Raw genomic sequence first — 21,605 nt, forward strand, 5'->3', positions numbered from 1 at the left:
GGATTTTTCCTTTCCTACCACTCCACTTAATCAGTGTCTTCTGTGAGCTCCACCTCCTTGAAACCCATGTCATTTCTCAGGTGTCCCAGTACTTGACCTGTCAACAGGATTTGCACATTGATCACCTGATCCTTACGGAACAAATCCTTTCCCTAGCCCCCCAGGACACATTCCCTCTGGCTTTCCTCCTATTTCGCTGGCTATGCCTTCTCAGTTTTTATTACTCCCTTCTCATCATCTCCCTAATTCTAAATGCTGGCACATATCAAGGGGAAACTTTTGATTCTGTCTATATTTATAGTCATTTGCTAGGTGATTTACTGGTGACATATCTTAAACGGCTGTCCATACATTGGCAACCTCCAACCCAAACCTCTTCAGTGATACCATGTTCTGAACGTTTCCTTCCTTGACATCTCTAGCAGACGTCTAATAAGAGCCTCACATTCAACATACCCAGAACTGAGTTCCCGATCTCACTCTCCTCCCAAACGAGCATCACAGACAGCTGCCCCGTCCAGTTGGCAGCAACTCCATCCTTCTAGTACTCAAGCCAAAATACTTGGAATCATCCTTGGCTCCTCTCTTTTGCTAATCTGACTCTTCCATAAATTCTGTTGTTTATATTTTAAAACCTACCTAGAACCCACGTACTTCTCACGCTGCTTTGTGGCTACTACTCTCGCCATGTTGTTGCTTTCATTCTGGTGTGAGTCGCCATGTTTCTCACCTGGATTTCTTCATAGCCTCTTATACGGTCTATCTCCACCCTTATCCCCAAGTCTGTTCTTCATAGAGTGGCCAAAGCAATTCTTTCCGATCACAAACCAAGTCGTGTCAGTCGTCTTCTCTCAGCTTTCTAGTGGAGTCCCATTATATTTAAAATAATATCCAAACTTCGTACTATGGCCCATGAGACTTTATTTGATGTAGCCCCTGTATAACTCTACCAGCCTCCCCTTGTCCATTCCTTCCTTAAACATGAACGACCTTCCAGTCTTGGTGATACTAATATTGCTCCTCTCTGCTTGGAATGGTCTCCTCTGAGATATTTGCATGGCTTGCTCCTGCATTTTATTCAGCTCTCTGCTCAAATATCATCTTCTCAAATAGGTATCGGCTCTCTACCACCCAGTGCTAACAAAACAGTGCTCATGTCTCTCTCTGTCTCTTACCAGAATTCATTTTTGGTTATTATACTTACAGTACCTGATATAGTATGAGTTTTTGTTAATCTCTTTTTTTGTTTGTTGCCTTGAGACTTTCATTTATGGAAAAATATGCATTTTGTGAAAACATGTGCTTTCTATAACTTCTCATCTGCTGGATCAGTTCTTGGTACCCAAAAGGTGCCCATTAAACATCTTCTAAAGGAAAGAATGAAATAATGAATGACCTCTATACAAATGTGTTATATAGACACTGCTGTAATTCCTTAAATAAAGTCATAATTTTTTTTCTTGAATTAGACTGAATGATCTATATTTTTTGATATTTGATGTTATTTTTAAGGGAGACTATGAAACAGCCACTAAAAATTTTTAAGAATCAAGGGTGGAAGAAAACTCAGAAACTCATCTGAATCAGTGACCAACTACTAGCTTATATAAGCATTCAGGCAACCATCCATCTTTTATTGAATGTTTGTCTTGTTTTTACAACTTTTCCAGCATTTTACAACCTTGATGGGAAATCTTTTCCAATATTTAATTATTATTTCAATTGAACATCTATTTTTAAGTCAAAATCAGATTTGATCACACAAGTTTAAGTTCTTTTTTTAAGAGATCTTCTGGGAAAATAGAAAATTAATTCTGCAAACAAAATGCTTCAGTAGAAGAATGTTCATATTCAGTACAGGGGTGCATAATAGGAATGCTGGTGCTTGAATATTGTGAAATGAATCATGGGAACAAGAAGGAATTTTTTAACCATTTCAAGTTCTTTAGGGTTTTTAATCATGAGATCTGTTTTTATTCATTCATTTTTGTTCAGTTTCACATACTGTTTTTATTCTCCTACCAAAGCACAGATACCAGAAGTTCACCTAGAAAATAAACCCCACTAATTTAAAAATAATAATCCCTAGGTCTTGCATAGCAAAGTAATAGTTCATCTCAGCATCATATTATAATTTTAAATAATAGCTCTTCTGTTTGGCTCCTGGAGGCACTCAACATATATCTGTGGATGGGTTAGGGTGGAAATGGCAAGAATATAGAAGGGGAACAGAGCAGAAAGAAAGATCATTTCTAGAAATTGATGGTCACTTTCTATGTTTGTTACCTTGAAAAAGATTAAGGGAAGGGTAGAAGCTTTTTATAATTCAGTCATTGTTTTATTCCCATAATATGTTAAAACAAACCCAAATAAATGATCAGCCATCAGGTATGAAGATATGAGCTAAAGTCAGAGTAGGGCTACTTTTGGGGACTGTTTGCCAAATACCCCTTGGCTATTACTATAGCCAGTTGTAAAGGCATTATTGCCAAGATAGGGAAGTTTAATGCAATTATTTTTTCTTTAAATAGTACATGGCTTACTTCTGATAAATAATAAATACACTAAAATTAAAATAATATATGTAGCTGTTAGAAAGTAAAAATGTGAATTTTTTGAAAGAAAGTGAAATACCATGATGCCACCATCTATGTAGAATCGTTGTTAATATTTTTGCATTTCTTTCCTTCTATGCAATATTTTAATGTATTAATCAGTCTGTAGTATTAATTATACTCTATAATTACATATCACCACTTTTAATTAATACTCTAATATATGTCTGTTTCTTACAAATGTCTAACTTTAATGATCACGCAATCATTTCATGATTTATCAATGTATGTTAATTTACTTAGCCATTTACTTATTATTTACTTCACACATTCAGTATTACACTTTTTTGCCCAAAACTTTAAAATTTTTTAGGGGGTTAAGTTCCTTTTTAAAAATAATATAAGGCAAACAATCTGAAAACTTGTCTTCTTACTAGTAGTGAATGTTTGGTGTTGTGCATTTCTCAAAATTTTATTTTAAATTGCTAATTTAAATATTTAAATTGCTAATTGCATCCTATTGTTATTTTAATTTGTATAGCTTTGTTTACTCCTGAAGCTGAACTTTTTTTCATGTTTATTAGCCATTTGTGTTTCTTATTTGGGGACTTGTTCACACAATGTATCAGTTTATCTGAGTCCTAGTGTTTACATTTTCCATAAATAGTTTCTGTTATGAGGACAAGACTCTGTGGTCTTGGATCGAATATAGGTTTTTTCCATCAGGTTTTACTTAGTATGGAATGATAAAGAAATATTCAAGACCATGTAGCATGGAAGGAAAATACCCTTTGTTTAGGTCCCATCCAAATATTTTCTAAATAAAATATCAAGAATCATTTTCTTTATAGGCAATACTATTCTGCCTAGATTTATTTTATAAAATAATTTTTTTTGTTTCTTGTTGCAAATCAAATAAAACATGGTTTTCTGTCCATGCTTTTGTATATTTTCTTAGTTTACTCTGTTCTCACCTACACACATGCATTTCCCATTCATTTATTTATCTTACTTTTTTAAATGAAAAGGTGATTTTATTGGGGGGAAATGAGGAAGTAAAGGTGAAGATACTGAAATTTTGGAGAATTAAAGAATGGAAAGGAATTTGTTCAGGGCTTGCCTTGTTTTTACATGCTACATACATTAGTGAGAAACATGTATTTAGTTGAGCATTTTCAATGAAAAATCTTTGTAAGCTATAGTAAGGCTAAAAAATCTAGTTCTAAAGTGAGAAGATCCAAATACAAGGAGTATCTTAGGAAGAGGATCAAAGAGAGACCCCAATATATTAACTGGACTGATTCATGAGCTACCCTGAGCATCCTCAGCGTCTCTGTCAAGCAACCATTGGACATAAATACATAGAGAAAATGTTTATGTGTGTAGATATTTATATTCTGGGGGCATAGCTACGTTAAATTGGGTTATCTTGGGGAGATTTATGAAAGGTTATTGGTATTCCTTTTCCTATAATTTCAATAATCAAATCTTGTCTGGCAGATATTTGGGAGAAGGAAATCAATATTTATTAAGCATTTATGATGTTCTGCATTAGGCATCACATATACTTAACCCTTAAATGGTCCTGAGGTGAAAATTTTGTTATCCTCATTTTACAAAAGAAGATATTCCACTTGAAGATACAGACGCTCATGAATACAAAGCTAGCAATCTCACAGAGCCAGATTCAAACCCAAGTGTGACTCCAAAGACCATGATCTTTAACAAAACCATCCTGTTTTATCATAGTTTCTATACCCCAAGTTATCAGCAGAGAGAAACAGCAGAAGGAGGGAAAATATTATCCTATTATCCTAGAGTAAGTAGCTAGAGAGTATAAAGAATCAGTTCAGTAAATCATACAATTATAGATTTCTGTTTTTTTCTATTAGAGGAGACTCTCATTCACGGCAGGGATGAAGTGGCTGCAAGCCCGCAGAGCAGGGCCTCACGTGCTGAGCTCTGCACATCTCGGGGGGTAAGATGAAAGTAGGGCTCCCTTGCATTCCCTGGTCTATAACCTGTACAGTGAAGCTCCCACTAGGGAAAACATGGCTATCCAGTCTTCCCAGCTCTTGGGTACAACCTGCAATGTAATTTTAAGAGTGCCTTCGAGGTGGGGGTACTGATCTCAGGGAGAATCAAGTTTGGTCAGTTGGTGGAGTTAACTGAGTGCTTTACCGTTTACTGCCTGGGTCTTACAGAAAGAGGTGACTCAGTCCTCTTAGTTTACTCAGTCTGGGAAGAAAGCAAACAACAAAACACAAAAAGCACAGGGATATGAAGAAGTGGTACACCTTGTCACCCGCCCCCCAATTTAACCAATGCTATGCTATTTAGAAATAAACTTCTAGCGTAATTTGGATTTTCAAAGCAATTAGGTCATGGAATTTTTCTTATATAATTAAAAAAAGATGCTGTTTGTGTAACTTCTAATAAACAAGTGTTATTTTATAAAATACAGTAGTAATAATAATATGAATGAAAGTGTATTTTGCATTTAATTAATGCACAAGGTTAAAAAATTCAGTTTCAGAGTGTCTTGTCTGACAAAATTTCTTCAGTGTAGCAGTATTACAATTAGATATCACAATTCATGCCAGATACACAGTTTCTAAAATGTTAGGAAGGACAGAGAAATAGAGAACAGGAAAGAAAGAAATTAGAGAAGGAAAGGGGAGAGAGACAAGAAAGAGGAATTCTTAAATGACATCAGATCAACTGAGTTGTCATTTAGAAAGACATAATTTTTATAAAGCAGATAGCAAAACTTTTAATTTCTCCTAAAGTGCTACATGCACACAAAGGACATATCTATGTATCTATATAGACGTATATACATACGATCTTATGCATCATTGTTCTATAAATTCCTCCAACCTGTATTTGAACACCCCTTAGTTTCACTCATTGCCCTTCCCTTCCTGCCTCTCTACCCTTCAGCCCTCAAGAAAACAATTTTAGTGTTGGACATAGGGTGTGTTTGTGTGTTGAGAGGAAGAAGAAGAGAAAGGAAAGTGTGCAAGAAGAACAAAGCCTTTCCGGTTCCTCTTATACAGGGTTTGTCCCCTGCAGATTCCAGGAGAGTTAGGAGTCCTGGAGAAGCAGTACCTGGGGCCTTCCTCCCTGTTACCCCAACTGCAGGGACTAAGGGACTGGAAACTAACTCAGTAAGGCTGTAGAAAAAAGTGAAAGTTTTAGCTTCCCTTTCACCTCCACACTCCAACAGCCTACTTTGGAACGTAAATTTCATCTGCCTACTTTTTGCCAAACTGGGATTTCTAGAAGCCTGAAAGAAGTCCCAGGTCACTGATGCAAGTAACTGAAGGTTGAAATAATGACCGAGAAGACAGGAAAAACATTGTTGTATTTATCTATGAAATGCTATGTCTCTGAGAGAACCGGGTGAAGGTAGAGTAGGAAGGGATACTATCAAGGGAAGGACTTAAAGTCTAAAGAGATGGTAGTTTTTTAATATATATCTCCCTTCAGTTTCCCCTCACCGTGTTTCTGTAAACGGAACAATGATCCACCCAGTGGTTGAAGCCAAGACATCGGAGCCATTCTAGTTCCACTCCCTCCCAGGCTCCGAGGCCCCCAGACCCAGCCCATTTCTAAGCATCAGCACGTTCCCTCACCTTTTCCTCCAAACCTTTCTGACCTCGTCTTGCCACCTGTCTAACCTGATTCCCTGCTTCTGCTCTTATTGGAGGTCTGACATAATAAAAAAATCTGTGGTCTCTGGGAATAGAAAGCCCTTTCCAAACATATTTCTTTAAATACCTAGATGTTCGTTCTGGAGTCAGCTATGTTCTTGGCTTCGCGCCTTTGTGAATACTTCTTTGAGCTATATCATCATCAGCTCACTTATCCTAAGACTTAGACTATATCTGCATACTAGAGAACTAACAAACAAAAGATTTAAAAAACTATAAATAAGAAAATTTGGTTTTCTTGAGTAAACCACACACATGTATGGATGCATATACATACATATGTGTATGTATATGTTTTTAAAGTGTTTGTATCCATATATGTGTGTGTGTATATATGTTTTGTGTGTGTGTATGTTTTTGAAGTCTTGCAAATAGTGAGGTGGTAGAGGATATATCATGTGCAGTATTGGTAAGAATACAATAAGGGCGTCATTTTTGTCTCTGTAAATACTATCTCACTGTTTTGCTCCTCTGCAGTTGAGTTGACTGCTTAAGACTTCACACATTAGTGAGCATATTCTCCTTGAGTCGCCCTGGGTAGGGTGGTGATCTTATCATTCTCTTCACAGAAAACAGCTTCGATTATTATCCAAACTGGGTTCACTTGGCTCACCAACATGAAAAATTAAAAAAGAAAATGACTTCAGTTCATCCTTGTATAGCCCAAATAGTAGCTTACATTATATAAATCATAGAAACTGCTGAATCAAATATGAAACTAAAAAGAGTTTTTGCAAGAATTTAAAAATACCTAAGGATTTCACGAAATCTGTACTGTTTCTAGAGAGTGATAGATAATCACAATTGATGGCCTACTAAAGAATGTTAAAAATTTCATTTATACAGCAGTCCTAACATACTTCAAAATCTATGTGACGTATTTCTTGTCCTCCAAATTATTGCCTTATTACTGGTGAAAAAAAGAATCCAGAGGTAACATCTGATTATACATAGTTTATAATACTGAAAGTAAAAAATGGTAAAAAGATATACTATTTTTTTGTTAATTGTTAAAGACATTGTGGTAAAAACTAATGACAAATGAAAGCAGTACAATAAGAGCAACAAAAGTAGGTTAATCTTCTTAAGCTCATATGAATTATGTCAGCCTCTCTTCTTTCCCCAATGGTATAACCATGATTAGAATTCTCAAAAAGAGCTTAAGTAGAATATAGTCATTCCACTACTATTTAAAAAAGATTTGGTCAAGACCAGAGTTAGCTGTATCAATGAAAACAATCTTTGTAATCAATACAAAGCAGGAAAAAGAGACCTCCAAGGACAAAAAAAAAAAAAACCCAAATATGCAAATATTTGCAATTTCCCAGAATGGTGCAAGTATACTCTTCAAGCAAACACTTAACAAAAATTATTCATTATTCCAAGTAAACCAGAACAATTCATTACTTTGCAAAAACAGATTGCCCTCTCCAAACAAAGTGTTATATTTTGAGCCTCAGCCTGATATGATTTATGGTATATGTTGTGAAAAGACAGGATAGTGGTGATTATTCCTTGACATTACAGCATAAACTTGAGGTCATATAAATAGGTAGAAATTGAATTACAGTAAAATCACTTGCAGAGCTATACCCATTCTCTTCTCATATAACTCTGTTTATAGTTAACCAAAAATAGCTTTCATTCTGTTTTCACAGCTTTGTTTTTGAGATGATCAAAAAGTGAGCTGAAGCAAAGATAACATAATTTGGTTTACACGAAATATGAACAAAAAAAGAAATCATCACATACAATTTTAAATTTAATTTAATTCAAGTAACCTTTTAGAAAGCCTCTGATTCTTTTTTGTTTTCCAAACTTTGGCACAATAATCAAATCAATAAATGAATTTCTCTTTTACACAATTCTGTTCCTTAAAAGAGCAAGAATATAATTCAGATTTTATTTATTAAGAAAAAGTAGAATCCATTAAAACAAATTAGTCTAAAGCAATTACAAATGGGCATTTCCCCAGTCTTGTGTTTTCAGTAGAATGCTAGTCATTTTTTCTATTTCCAAAAGAATCCTGTTGAGTCTATGGTCATCTCCCCTCTGGGTGGCCCAGTCACCCTAGGGCAATGTCCGTAATAAAGAGTACCATTTTGGCCAGAAGATGCCCAGATTGCCTCAATCCTGGATTAACTCATTCAACCCATAAGCCAAAAAAGCGCCTTCATGTGTCCCTGTGCCGTGTAACATGCTGTCCCAATGGTCTGCAGACCAGGAGCATCCTGCTCTCCTAGATGCTTGTTGGAGACACAAAAACCCCAGGCCTCACCCCAGACCTAGAATCTACATTCTAACAAACTCTCTGCATGATTCGTCTGCACATTAATGTGTGAGAGGTGCTGTTCTAAAGTTTGAGAGTAACTGAGCGCTGTTCCTGGTAATAACTCGAATGCTCTTTGTTTTTCTCTTAAGTATTGAAACTATCATGCCTTGTTTAATCCAAATTATGCCAAAAGCCGGGTGCTTATTTTCTGTTACATTGTAGAGATGTCAGTTGATGTTAAACTAACCTACCTGTTTTTTGTGGTTGTTTTGTTGTCCTTTCCCCATTGGCTTTCTTTGGTGGGCATGTGTGTTGCACCTCACATATGTCTATTATTTCTGAAGTACCATTGAATCTACTTTTAAATTTTCTCTTACTCCCCACTAAATGCAGTTCTGGAAACTTAATTATTTCCTCTATCAAGCCTTGAGAAAGAAGAGTCAGGGATACCAGAAATATGAAGTATCCTCATTCAAACAAGGCCTCCCACCAAATGAGAACAAAGCGTGTTAATAGAAAATCATTGAGGTGATCACTTCTCAATCTTGGCATGTATAAGTCAGTCACTAAAACAGCCCCAAATAAACGCATTAGTCATGCTTTGTTTGGCTGAGATTCTGAAATCATTTTAAAACAGAATCATTTGTTCTTGCCAAGCAGTAGCATTTTTAGAATTAATGGTTAGTTCTTATTTTTTAAATCATCTCTTCATGCATATGCTTTTTTTATTGAAGAGTAAGTTCTAAGGCTTTTGTTTTCAAACAGGCTACTCATTTTGAGTTCTTACCCTGCCCTCCTCCCTTTAAGGTTGAAAAACAATTATTCCCCTTTCTGAATGTGCTCTGATTATATGATCAAGAGGATAGACTGTCATTTTTAGCTTTTCTGACTCATTTTTATGCTGCTGCTTGCCTAAGCCATGCTTCTTTCATTTCTATACTCCTCATCTCTAAGCAGTAATTTATTTTATAACAACCAAATTATATATAAGCATATCAGACAAGAAGTAAAAAACTCTTTTTAGGTAACTTGGATTAGTAAAAGTTTTCATGGTGCCCTTTTCCTTGTTCCACCTCTTTGTTGTAGGTATTTGAAGATGTGTCATACAGGATTTATACTATCTACACACAGTGAAGTAGATGAGATATGAAGTAATTCCGGTTTTCTTTAGGGTAGTTTCGACATTTCAGTTTTCGCTTTTGGAAGACACTGAACTATTTAGAAATCACCTCAATTCTCTACTTCCTGTAAATCATAGAAAATCATTTTTTTCTGCAATCCCTGCAGCAGTCCCGCAGAACATTTATTGAGGGCCTATCAGATTTTTATATGCTATGATTATATCATCCTCCATGAATGTCTCCCAGTTCACCAGATTCCTGGTTGTGGCTACATCAGGCTGTACTTATTTAACTCATTATTCCTAATTAACCTATGCTTTGAATTTCTGTAGTGGTTAATCTCCTTAATATGACCCATTCCTTAAAAGACAAATCATCTAGTGGAAACGGAATTGGATTCAGAGGTCACAGCACAAGACTTTTGATCCTTAATCTGCTGTTTGGGTGACTAATACCCTAGAAGGAGCTGCTTGAGCTCCATTTTTTTTTAATGGGAATATTAATAATGACACTGAACCTGGATGTTGTGAAAATACATTAAATGCTTTTTTTTACAAGTTCTTATGAAGCAGTGTTTAAATAAATCCAAACTATTAACTGTTTTCCACCACTTTTATTGACTCTCTTAACATTTTTTCTATACCTGTTTAAAATGTGAGACAATATACTCATTATCCTGTACAAATGATGTAAGATGATGTTTCTGCCTGCTCTGATAAAAGAGAAAGGGAAAGACCTGTCCTTTCAAAATTTATCTATAGTCTCTTTGTGTTTTCAACTTAGTTTGGTTGTATTCAATTTTCTTTTCTAAGAAAAGTTTCAAGATTTAAAATAAGGCTTAAGAAGTGATTCTGCTGTGAGATATCCCACAAAACACATCACTGTCTAATGTGGAGCCCGGATGGTGAGCTTGCTGTATGTTTGCTCTGTTAGAATGTGTGCAAGTCAGGGTCTGTCTTTTCTACCTGAAAATCTCCATTTTTGGAAGGAGGAAAAAGCCCTGGCAGTTTCTTCCTTATTGACAAAACTATAGATAGTGATTTAGAAGCCTTTACTTGCTTTTATGCCAATAAACTGAGATATAAATTCAGCAGAAAGCTTTTACAAAGGAATGGAAGAATATCTGGAATAGCTCTAGTAATCACTGGTCTACTCATATGAATGTACTTTGTTCTCAAAGAGGTGGTGAGGGTGTTGATGGAAAAACAAGCCCACAAAGTAGAATCTGGCCTCCCCATATTTTGCTTCTGAAATGCATGGGCTACTATACAAGAGAGGCAAAATCTTTTCAGTACTATAATATTTAGGGATCTGTGTATGATTTGGTATTAAGGCTTTTTCTTTTTTAAGATGAAAGAAATCAGGTAGATTTTAAAACTGTCAGTTGTATTTTGTACATGCATACTGTCTCTTACATTTTATGTTAAACACTTTTTTAAAATACTCCAAAACAGAACATTTTCAAGTGGGAGCTTAAAGTTCTTGGTGTGAAAACATATTTTCTCACTAAAAATAGTCTCATAGGAGGTTTCCTAATTAAACATTAATATTAAGAGATTAGAGAGACTGAGAAGTAATTGATGTACTGGTTGTTATTTATTTCAGACATTTTGGAAGGAAAATATATATTAATTATATACTAATTATGTTCTCAGCTCGGTCAGTAACAGAGAGAAATTGTAATTTATGGGAATTATCCTCTAGAACAGGTGCACTTGGTTAGGTAAGTAAATAGGACATAGTCAAGGAAGTCTATTTAGTAATTACTTAGAAATGCAGTAAATTTAATACTTATTGTAAATCAAATAAGAAACAAATTCATTTTGAGCAAAGAGTACATAGATGCTTTCAGTACCCTGAAATCAGATTAATAGCTTAATAAATTTTTAAAGTTCTTTAAAATAGGATAAAGTGGTTTTCATATGAATGGATATAACATTATTATGCACTATATGAATATGTTGAGAATGATGGGATGGGAGTTGGTAAAAGTCAAGAGAAAGGTGTAGTAAAAATATAAGAATAAAACTTATGAAAAAAAGAAAACTGATCATTCAGTTTCGGTTGTTGATTTGAGAATCTGGTAACGGAACATCAAGTATATGTAACTTTAACTTTCTATAACTGGAAGTATATTCCATTTACTATGCAGAATAGTACATATAACATTAACTTCATTATCGTTCATCAGACCATATCATAAGATAAGGGACAACATAGAGAAAAAGGAGTGTTGAGAAGGGTGTTGGGATGCGAGTCAGAAGATGGGGGGCACAGTCTGGTGCTACCTGTGACTTTGAACATGGTGCCTGACCTCTTCTTTCTATGGAGACTTGTGCCTATTGTAAGTGCGTTTGGCGACAAACAACAAAGAAGCAGATACATACTGAATCATAAACTTGCCAGTTTATAATAAAAACAAACAAATGCAAGTCTATTTTTCTTACATGTAGTAAGAAGTTCTGAAATAGAAAGCACAGGGGTAACGCAGTGGCTCAAAAAATGTCATTAGCGCTCCAGGCTCAATCCAACTCCCCTTATTTTGTGGGCTTCTGGCCTTATGTTCTGCCCTCCAGCCATTATGTCACATCCAAGGCAGATAGAGCAACACCAGGAGAAAAGCTGTCTGTACTCTCTTCTCAGGAAGGCAAGAACTTTCCCAGGAGGCATGTACCCCCAAGAGAAGCCTGTTCAGAGCTCTGTGGCCAAAGCTGGGTCACACGGAAACACTGGGAGAGTGAAAACACAGAATTGGCGTGAGGGACTTAGCCCAAATTTAATCCAACTCCTGGCCTAGATAAGTTCGTGGACTGCCCTTAATAAGGTCAGGAAAAGGGCAGTGGATTATGAATGGCCGGCAAACAGTGCCAACCGCAAAGAACCAGCAGACTCTAAAAAGGGAAGAGATTCTAGGTGAGGGGCAGCTGGAAATATTCAAACTCAAGGTTGAGGGCACAGGTCTCTAGACTGCCAAGTCAGCAGCAGGCATTCTGTTACCATCTGAGTTGCTGTTTCCCCAGGATTGTGTCTTGGAGGCAACAAAGAATGAAGCCAACAGACAAGAGCACAGAGCCACCAGCAAAGCTTTAAATGAGGAGTGAAAAGAGAACAGATCCTCCTAATCAGGGGGGGCTCCGAGAGAGAAGGCCGTCTGGGCTGCAGCATCCAGGGGATTGTAAGCCCTGGGAAGGGCACTGCCTGCCCCAAGACAGCCTTCATAGCAGACACTAGCCACAGTTCAGAGGTCTTCGTGGCCACCCCTCACTTCAGACCAGCTGGCTACAAATTTGGGTTCACTGTGGACTCCCTCAGGTGCAATGACTCACTAGAATGACTTACAGAACTCAAGAAATGCTATAGTTAAAATTACTGTTTTACTTTAGTAAAAGGAGATAAGTTGGAACCAGCCAAAGGGAGAGATACATAGCAATTTCAGGGAGGGGTCCATGCATAGTTTCTAGCCATCTTCTCCCGTGGAGTAATGGGTGGCACGACCTCCTCCCGACTCTGATTCAAGACTCAACATTGAGACTCAGTGACTCAAAGAGTGTTGCCAACAGGGAAGCTCAGTTTCAGTGCCCAGAGTTTTGACTGGGCCTCATATGTGGCCTCCACGGCTGACCTTTAGTCTTCAACCATCCTGGAAATTAGGGATCATACCCTTATTTTATAGTCCTCCCAATGTCAAACCGGACATGGTGGTTTCTAAGCCCCATAACATTCCACACGGTTAGACTGTCCAGTGACCAAAGCCCCCAGGCAAACAAGCACACTCCTTTTAGGCAGGATACTAGAGGGGCCTAGAGATCACCTCCCAGCACCCAAGGGTGAAGCCCAGACCCTTCTTTGGGTTAAAGTTAATCTTCACTACACAAAGGGAATTGAAAAGAAGTTCTGATTCTGCGCTCAGATAATCCTGGCATCTAAATGTACCAGCAATTTACAATGTTGGGTTCCTGCTTGATACAGAACACCCCTCTCCACACTGCTGCAATTGTTTTTACCTTGACCTTTTCCTCCCTCTCACATCTTCCCCTGTGGTGCAGTCGAGCATCTTCCAACAGCACCAGCCTGGAGGAGTCTGATACGTTCTTAGCACCAGAAAACAGCTGTCATTTCCAAGGGTTTCTGCATCGAGCCAAGCCTCCTCAAGGTCAAGATGCATCCTCGTCCTTCGAATTCCTTCACCCCACTGTGGCCACAGGCTGCTCCCCAGCATGCAGCCTCACATCTTGGATTCCGCTGCCCAGCCTCTGAGGTTGCCGTACAGGCTACTGGAAATGATTCCCCTGTAGCTCAGGAAGCTGTGCTGGCTCAGACCTACCACTGCTGCACATCTCTGGTCTTCTCAATGCCAGACAGAGTTGTTCGGCTCTAGATGGCATCTTGCTATTGGAACCTTCCTCCTAGCCAGCAGCCACATGTTTCACCGGATCATTCAGGGGTCATTTACTTCCCATGTAGCCAGCCCACCTCGTACATCAGCACATTAAAATCTTTGTCAAATTCCTGAATAGGAGGGAGAGAGACCTCTGGGTTTCTACATTATTTTGTTACAATACCTACAAAAATGTTGCATTTAGTAAAACTGAAATTCAAAGAAGTTGAATGATTGGGTGAAAGTCCCAGAGGTCGTGACGATAAAGCCAAGACAGTTTTGCTTCTTGAGTATATCTTGACTCCCCAAATAGTTGTAATCTCCTCCTAAAGACCAAGGTCCAACCACTTCTTAGAATCACTTATAGTTTCTAATTCCATACTGAGAATGCATAAGCTCCTCAGTAAATACTTAGAGAAGTGTATTAAATGAATTATTGATGTTTGTTATCAATGTAAGTTATTTATAATAGTTAAAACCAGCCATGTTTATGTATATGTATGTGTGTGTAGCTAACAAAGTCAGGAGGCACACATTAGTTTCTCTATTTTGCATCAAAAGAAACAGAGTTGAAGAACTTCAAACCGGCAAATAGCCCTCCTAGAATGCTCATCCCGGAAAAGACTAAACTGGACTCAACCCTAGCTTTCATAACCTGCGTAGACTTTGCACTGCACCCGGCGGCCTTAAATTCCCAGATAACTTAAGCTCTTCACTCAGTGTGGCTTACCTTAGATGATGTCCCTGTCGGGTGGGAGCTCCCCATTGAAATCATTAATAGGATAATTCCTTCCTATTAGAAAATAACTATTCCTTTCCCTTGCTATGTTCTCTTCTCAGCTACATCGCTGGGGACACTGGCAAAAGTGCTTAGCTCCACACAGCAAACATGCCCCCACTCCCTGACAGTGTTGTCACCGGCAGGTGGCAACCAGCTTCTCTTCCTGCCTGTGATGCCGTCTAGTCACTAGGGTTCCATTTCTCGGCACCCAATGGTCTGGGGGCTTCCTAGGCCTCACAACCAACCCACGTATCAATCAGCGAATATTTTACACAGTCCAGGAGTATGAATCCATATGATCTGAAAAGCTTGTGGAGACGTGCTGCCTTCCTGCCAACCTAATTTTAGCCTCAAGTATTATTACTGTTAAATGTTCATAATTTCATTTTCCATTTTAGTGTTTGTATTAGGGTATTCTAAAAATAGAAGTAGTTGCATGGAAAAAAGCCTTCAAAATACTCTATATTCTTAATCTTTGTGGTTATGAACAGCTGTGCCATATATTCTCCATACTTTTTAAGGTTTTTGGTCTTCAGGGCTCGATATTCAACTCTAATCTTTGATTCTCTACAGTAATATTTCCATCCACTTTCTACTTTGTTGTGAACCTATTTATCTTACCACCAACTCAAAATTAATCATAACAGGTAGTTCTGATCTCAAAAGTACACATCCTTCCATCTCTCTGCATGGCCATCCTTAAAAGAGTGGGAGAAAGCAGATGGTCTAGGCAAGTTCGTCTCAGATAATGAAGTAATTCTGTATAGTGCGTACATTAAACAAAATAATCAACTGCATTTATTATACTTTATATGAAAGCCTGAGCACTGGGGGAACGTCATGGAGTTGAAAGCACGTGTACTGGATTTTGTGATCTAAAATGCAGTTATGTCTCTGAAACCCACTTTCTTACTGGAATAGCCTGTGGTGGTTACAAACTCTGTGTGTTCTTTTAAAGTAATAGGGAAGTTCTCTCCAGCCCAGAAAGCTGAGTCTGTTCTACAGTATCAGCGTGAAAGAGTAGGAATTACATGATGATCTCTCAAATCTTGACAAACGGGAGCTGCTTTTCATATTCCTGAAGCGTTGATGTATTCGGGAGCAGAGTGAGGAGACGTGGTGTCACTGCATCCCTGTGCGCATGCAGGGCAGCTGCCTCCAGTGGCTGGCTGACTCCCCGCAGAGCGGGCATTTCAGTGGGCTCCGGAGACAGTATCTAACGAGCAACCGCCACATCTCAGTGGCTCCCTCCGGAAAGCGCTCTCGCTTCTGTGGTGATCCAGTGCGGGCTGTCACAGGTGGCCACCTCTGCACCGCTCAGGGCCTCAGGTTCCTCTGATCTCATGACCCTGCTGTCGCCCAAGGCCCACAGTCCTCTCCTGGATTTCCTACGCCGGAGGAAAGACCGAGAACAGGGAGGATGGCACAGGAAGTTGTGCACATTAGACCCACATAAACCGGCGCACTTGATTTCAGTTGCTGGATCTTAGTCATAAAGCCCTCGAAGGGAGGCTGGAATATGTGGTCTATGTGTAAGTCCAGGAGGAAAAAGGAAGCGTTTGGGTGGACAGCTACCTGTAATAACTGAAAAAAGGAGAGGAGTTGGGATACAGAAATGGCGAAGATGAATAAGCAAAAATAGACTGTTTGAGTGAGTTGGGAAGAGATGAGACAGAAGGCTTTGGTGAAGATGCTGCCTTTGAACAACAGCATAAGAAAACACATTCTCTAGAAAAGAGAGAAGAAAACATTCGTGTCCAGAGGCACTATATAGAGGACTCTACAACCACCGCATTTCCTTCTAACCTCCAGGGGACCTCAGGAGACAGCAGATCCCAGAGCAAGATCTGCAGAGTCTAACAGTGTGTGTTGCACAAAGGCACCCTGCCAAAAAAAAAGCAGAAGGGGATGAAAATGAGCTCTGGTCTGCCCTCTAAGCCATGTGCTCTGGGAACATCTGCATCCTCCTAGAAAAGAGCTACATTTTTCTTGGCACAAAGTCATCTTGTGCCAAGGGGCTGCACATCACCTAGATGAGGTGCCTTTTTTTACTTTAGCTGTACAGAGGGGGCACCTTTTCCTAAATTCACACAAGGTGCCATACAGGCTGACAGTGGCCCTACTCAAGATTAGGGGTGACTTGGACCACATAAGAGCAGATATATGAGAAGCAGCGTTGTGCCTCCCCTCTGTGGGGTCCGGAACACACTGGAGTTGTCAAGTCCCTGAGCTGGGTCCTACATTATACCCTTGCTGTTCTATTTGAAATTACTTTCTTTTCCCCAGTAGTTTAGACAAACTGTGGAACATTTCTGTCATTTCCCAGAGATTGAAAGACCTATTATAAGGAAGGTTTTTGTTCTTAGAGTCTTACCTTCATGCTAGTTACTGCTATGAGCTTTTTCTTGTAGTGAAAATTCTCAGTGCTAGAAATCAAGAAGAAATTGCTCAAACTTTACCCCTAATTAATTGGGTGACCTTGAAAATCTTTTCATGTATTTGACCTTTCATTGACTTCTGTAAGGACACTAGTGAGCCCACACTGAAATGTTTTCCTTTGGAAAAACCACTTGAAATGACAAAGAACAGTAAAGTGGCATGGATTTCCAGGCAAGATAGTCTTTATGTTTTTAGTCCTACAGTACGTCACATTTTGTTTGCTAGTTTTTTTTAAGGGTGCTTCTAGTCCTTGAATTTTTCCAATACTCACATTTATCTCTCATTTCTTATTCCTTAATAACAGTCTTAATCAAGCCTTCAGTACATGAATGTGTTGTTGCTCTACAATCTTCAGGGTGTATGATTTTACCCCTGATTATATGACCAAAACATATCATCAAGTATTTTTCATATCATCATTTTTAAGGGATTTATTCCCCATACAGAGAAGAATTTTTAAGCCACCCTTATAGATTTTTTAAAAAGGATAACCGGATCCAAAGCAGAACTGAGATCTTAGTATAAAAACTATTCACATGAGAAGAGCGAATGAGGGCAGTATTTGCATTCGGAATCAGAATGGTGGGAAGCTGAAACATGAGCCGCATCTGACAGTGTGGCCATGACTCTGATAGAATCAAATTGACCATGATGGAATGAAACTCAGGATAATAAAATATTAAAATTTGAAGCAAACTAAGAAATCAAAAAGTAAAAACCCTTTCTTTTCACACTAGGAAACTGAGACCCAGAAAGCATAAATGACCACCTGAAGAGAAAGCAGCCATTCAGTGGCAGATGTAGGGGACACGACCCCTTCCTTCACTGGTCAGTTTTGCTTTCTGTTGTGTGCACCTCCAAGAGAACAGAAAGAATCCTGGGGCTGCAGTCCACTCCCAGCTCTGCCTAACAAGCACCTGGAAACAGCCATGGACCCTTCTGGGCCGTCCGTCCTCATCCATAAAATGATAAGACTGAGACCAAATAAAGGCTTAGATCTGTGGTAGCTCTAAATTGCTCTGAATGCCTGCCATGGCTCATTTTTCTCAGTAATAGAAACCAGGTCTTTTTCCCTGGCACAATTTAAACTTATAATTTTGGAACCATAACTATGGATATGAGGCTCTTAATCATCAAAGCATTTTTTATAGACATTTAAGCTGATGCAATTTTCAGAAATCAGAAAACAAATTTTGCAATCACTTTTCCTAGTGATTGAAAAGAAGGTAAAAGGACAGATAGGAGAGGCCTAATTACATGGCGCATTTAGTAAACAACCATGTAGGCAAAATGCCAAAAATAAGGGCATCCATCAGGCATTTGAACTGTACCTAGATTTACCGTATTATGGATTTTCCTCCATGAGATCTATGTGTATTAGGAGCATGACCTTTGGTCAATGGCCTAGATTCTGGTTCTGGCCCTTCTGCCTATAAATGATGTGACTTTGAACAAGCAAAGTCTCTAAACCTCAGTTTTCTCATGTGTGGAACAGGAATAAAAGTAGTATCTACCTCATGGTGGGTAAGGGAATAAATGGTGATAATGCACATAAACTTTTAGTGTCATGTTTAACGTGTAGTAAACACTGAAGAAATATCCTTTCTGAATAGTTAGTTACTATGCTGTACAAGCTGTTAAATAATCTGAACATCGCCCTTCTCTGTAACGAAGAGTGATTGGAAAGAAGCACCGCATCACCAAGCAGAAACGTCTCTGGCCTTTTGGAAGCTCCCTCTTGGGTGCTCAGTAAGTAATGGCTGGATGGACCAATGGTTAGATGACTGAATAACACACCAAGATAACACCAAGGATTGTTTCAAAACCAGTAGGAACCAGTATTATGCAGAAAATCTGCATATCATCTTCCTTCTTAGTATATGTGCTATCCATAGAAGATTTTTTGCTTATTTCCCCGAAGATTAGTTTAAGCCTGTTCTTTATGTTCTCCTCACCAAAGTATAAAACCAGTCAAATCGTCTTTTGAATTACTTGCAAGGGACTTGTACCTTTCGTCAACTGACTAATTCCGTCTGTTCTTGCATGGTATTTCCTGACATGTCCTGTCATTTGGTCACCATAAAAAATCATGCAACTCCTCATATAACCTTTATTAAATAATCACCATATGATATAGGGCAAGGAAATAGAAGGTAAGAAGCATGGGCCTACCTTCTGAGTCTTCTACGACAAAATAGATGACACTATAATGACATAACATGCTGAGTGATAATACAAATCCACATTTCTATGATGGACTTATATTTCAAGTAACTGAACTATAGAAAGACAATACATAAAAGACTTCCATTATCCATAAGCTTCAGTTCCCAAAGTTTCCATTCAGTCTACCTGGGAAATCTCAGGCAAGCATTAGCGGGTACAGAAGGCATGGAAATAAGGCAGCTATAACGTGTTGCCATCAAATTTTGTGCCCCGGCCCTGCGCTCTAGCCATTCTGCACACATTGTCTTACGTAAGTGTCACCACAGTGTCATGAAGTGAGTTCATGACACTCTCTAATTTCAGAAGCAACTTGTCTCTGTGTCCCACAAGCGAGTCCTAAGCTAGAACAGAAGCGCCAAGTCCCTGTTGTTTCCCCTATACTACATTTCTAGGATAAAGTAGAATTCAGTCTTTCATGGGCATTTTCTTCCTACCAGTGTATAGCTCTACTGCTTGTCACTGAATTACCACATCTGGAGCTATTTCATCTTTTTGCTTACATTTTACTTTTATACACTGTTATAAAAATGCTGCATTCCAGGAAGGAACACAAGCTTTTATTCAGACAGAAAAATAGACTAATAGTAATGACAGGGGTGACTGGGAAAGGGGAAGAAGCAAGTGACGTTGCCAAATCTGTATTAGGAGTTGCATCATCAGAAAGGACTGCAGCATGTCATGCTGTGAAGATGCACATGACAGAAGACACAGTGTGGTGCTGAGACTGATTCCGTGTGCCATAGGGTGTGCTGACACATCCCGTTTCCTTGGAGAGTGCCCTAAGGATGGAAAGAGAACGGGAGCCTTCGAAAGTGTATTGAATAATCATGAGTCTGAATGCATTGTGATTATACCACCGTGACTCCATGACGATAATACCAGAATTTTTGAATGCATGTTAAGCCATTCTCCGCCTATTGATATCAGTCAAATATAAATTATTTCAACAAGACAGAATCTCCAAGAAGTATTCCGTGGATCTCAGGGACAATATGAAAGGGAACAAAGCCAAAGCAGCTTATTTGTGAGCTGCTGTTTTTATAATTATAATACAGTAAAGTTTCACATCTTCACTGGTAATCTGAGAGACAAGTCATGAAAAGGGATGTCTCCCCCTATGGAAGGATTTGGCAACATTTTCTAAATATGTTTAATATCATAATTGTGGAACCTTCACCTACTTCAAGGTTAGGTGAAAAGAATACAGATTTAATCATAATGTTTAAAACTTCAGCACAGATGAGGCATTCAAATGGAAAAGGCTAAACCCTCTTGTAAGAACTGAAGAAAACAGTTAAAAGTTTTGAATGAAAAAGGTCTTTCCTATCCATAGTGCACAAGAGTGGAAATGTACTTTTTTTTTTTTGGAAACAGTATTGTCAATTGTTCAAGCTGAAGTATTAAAAAATGTAATAAGGGTACCACAGAAAATAACATAAGGAGGTCTTCTTAGGATCTTTCATAAATTCCATTATGTTTAAAACTATTTCAATTAAAAAATGGATTTTTTAATCAAAATATTTGAACTCAAGAATTTCACTGCTTTATTAAAATCTGGAGCTAACACAATAAGGGCATATTCACTAAAGCACGGCAGGAACATGTAGTGAATAGACTCTTCACCCTTCATCTTCGTCAGTCAGGGATACCCTTAGATGGGGAACTTCCGTTTATTGCAGCTTCAGTGAGGAAAGAATATTCCAGTTATGCTTCTCTTCAGGATGCTGTTTATGAATAATTGTTCTCTTGTGGGAAAAACTGATTTACTCATTACTACGTACAGTTTAGAGGATGTGGGGAGGGGGCTGAAAGCCCAGTCAATAACTTTTTTTTTAATGTTTATTGTTTCCTGCTTCAGAATGTAAACCTTTTTTTTTCTGGCCTGGTGGGCTGCTAAGTCAAGCATGAATCCAAGCGGGATGCAGAGGAGTAATACTGAGTTCTTTTTTTTTTTTACACGTTTATGTCTTAGCTCTGAAAGAGAATGGAGATAATGTGTAGTATTGTGAAAAAGGACAAGTTTCAGATTATCAGAAAAAAAACTGCCTTTAAGATCATTTTGAAAGCATCTGGCTTAGATAAAATAGCATGGAGAGAAAAGTAAAAGAAAAATCAAG

The 21,605-nt window shown here is 38.3% G+C and overlaps 1 protein-coding gene across 2 annotated transcripts in view; it reads left to right on the forward strand.

Moving 5' to 3' along the window:
* The window catches only part of B3GALT1 (beta-1,3-galactosyltransferase 1), a 485,458-nt gene that overhangs the window by 204,031 nt on the left and 259,822 nt on the right, over positions 1 to 21,605 (forward strand). The window lies entirely within an intron of this gene.

Source organism: Manis javanica, chromosome 7 (assembly GCF_040802235.1).
Source record: "Manis javanica isolate MJ-LG chromosome 7, MJ_LKY, whole genome shotgun sequence".
NCBI lineage: Eukaryota > Metazoa > Chordata > Mammalia > Pholidota > Manidae > Manis > Manis javanica.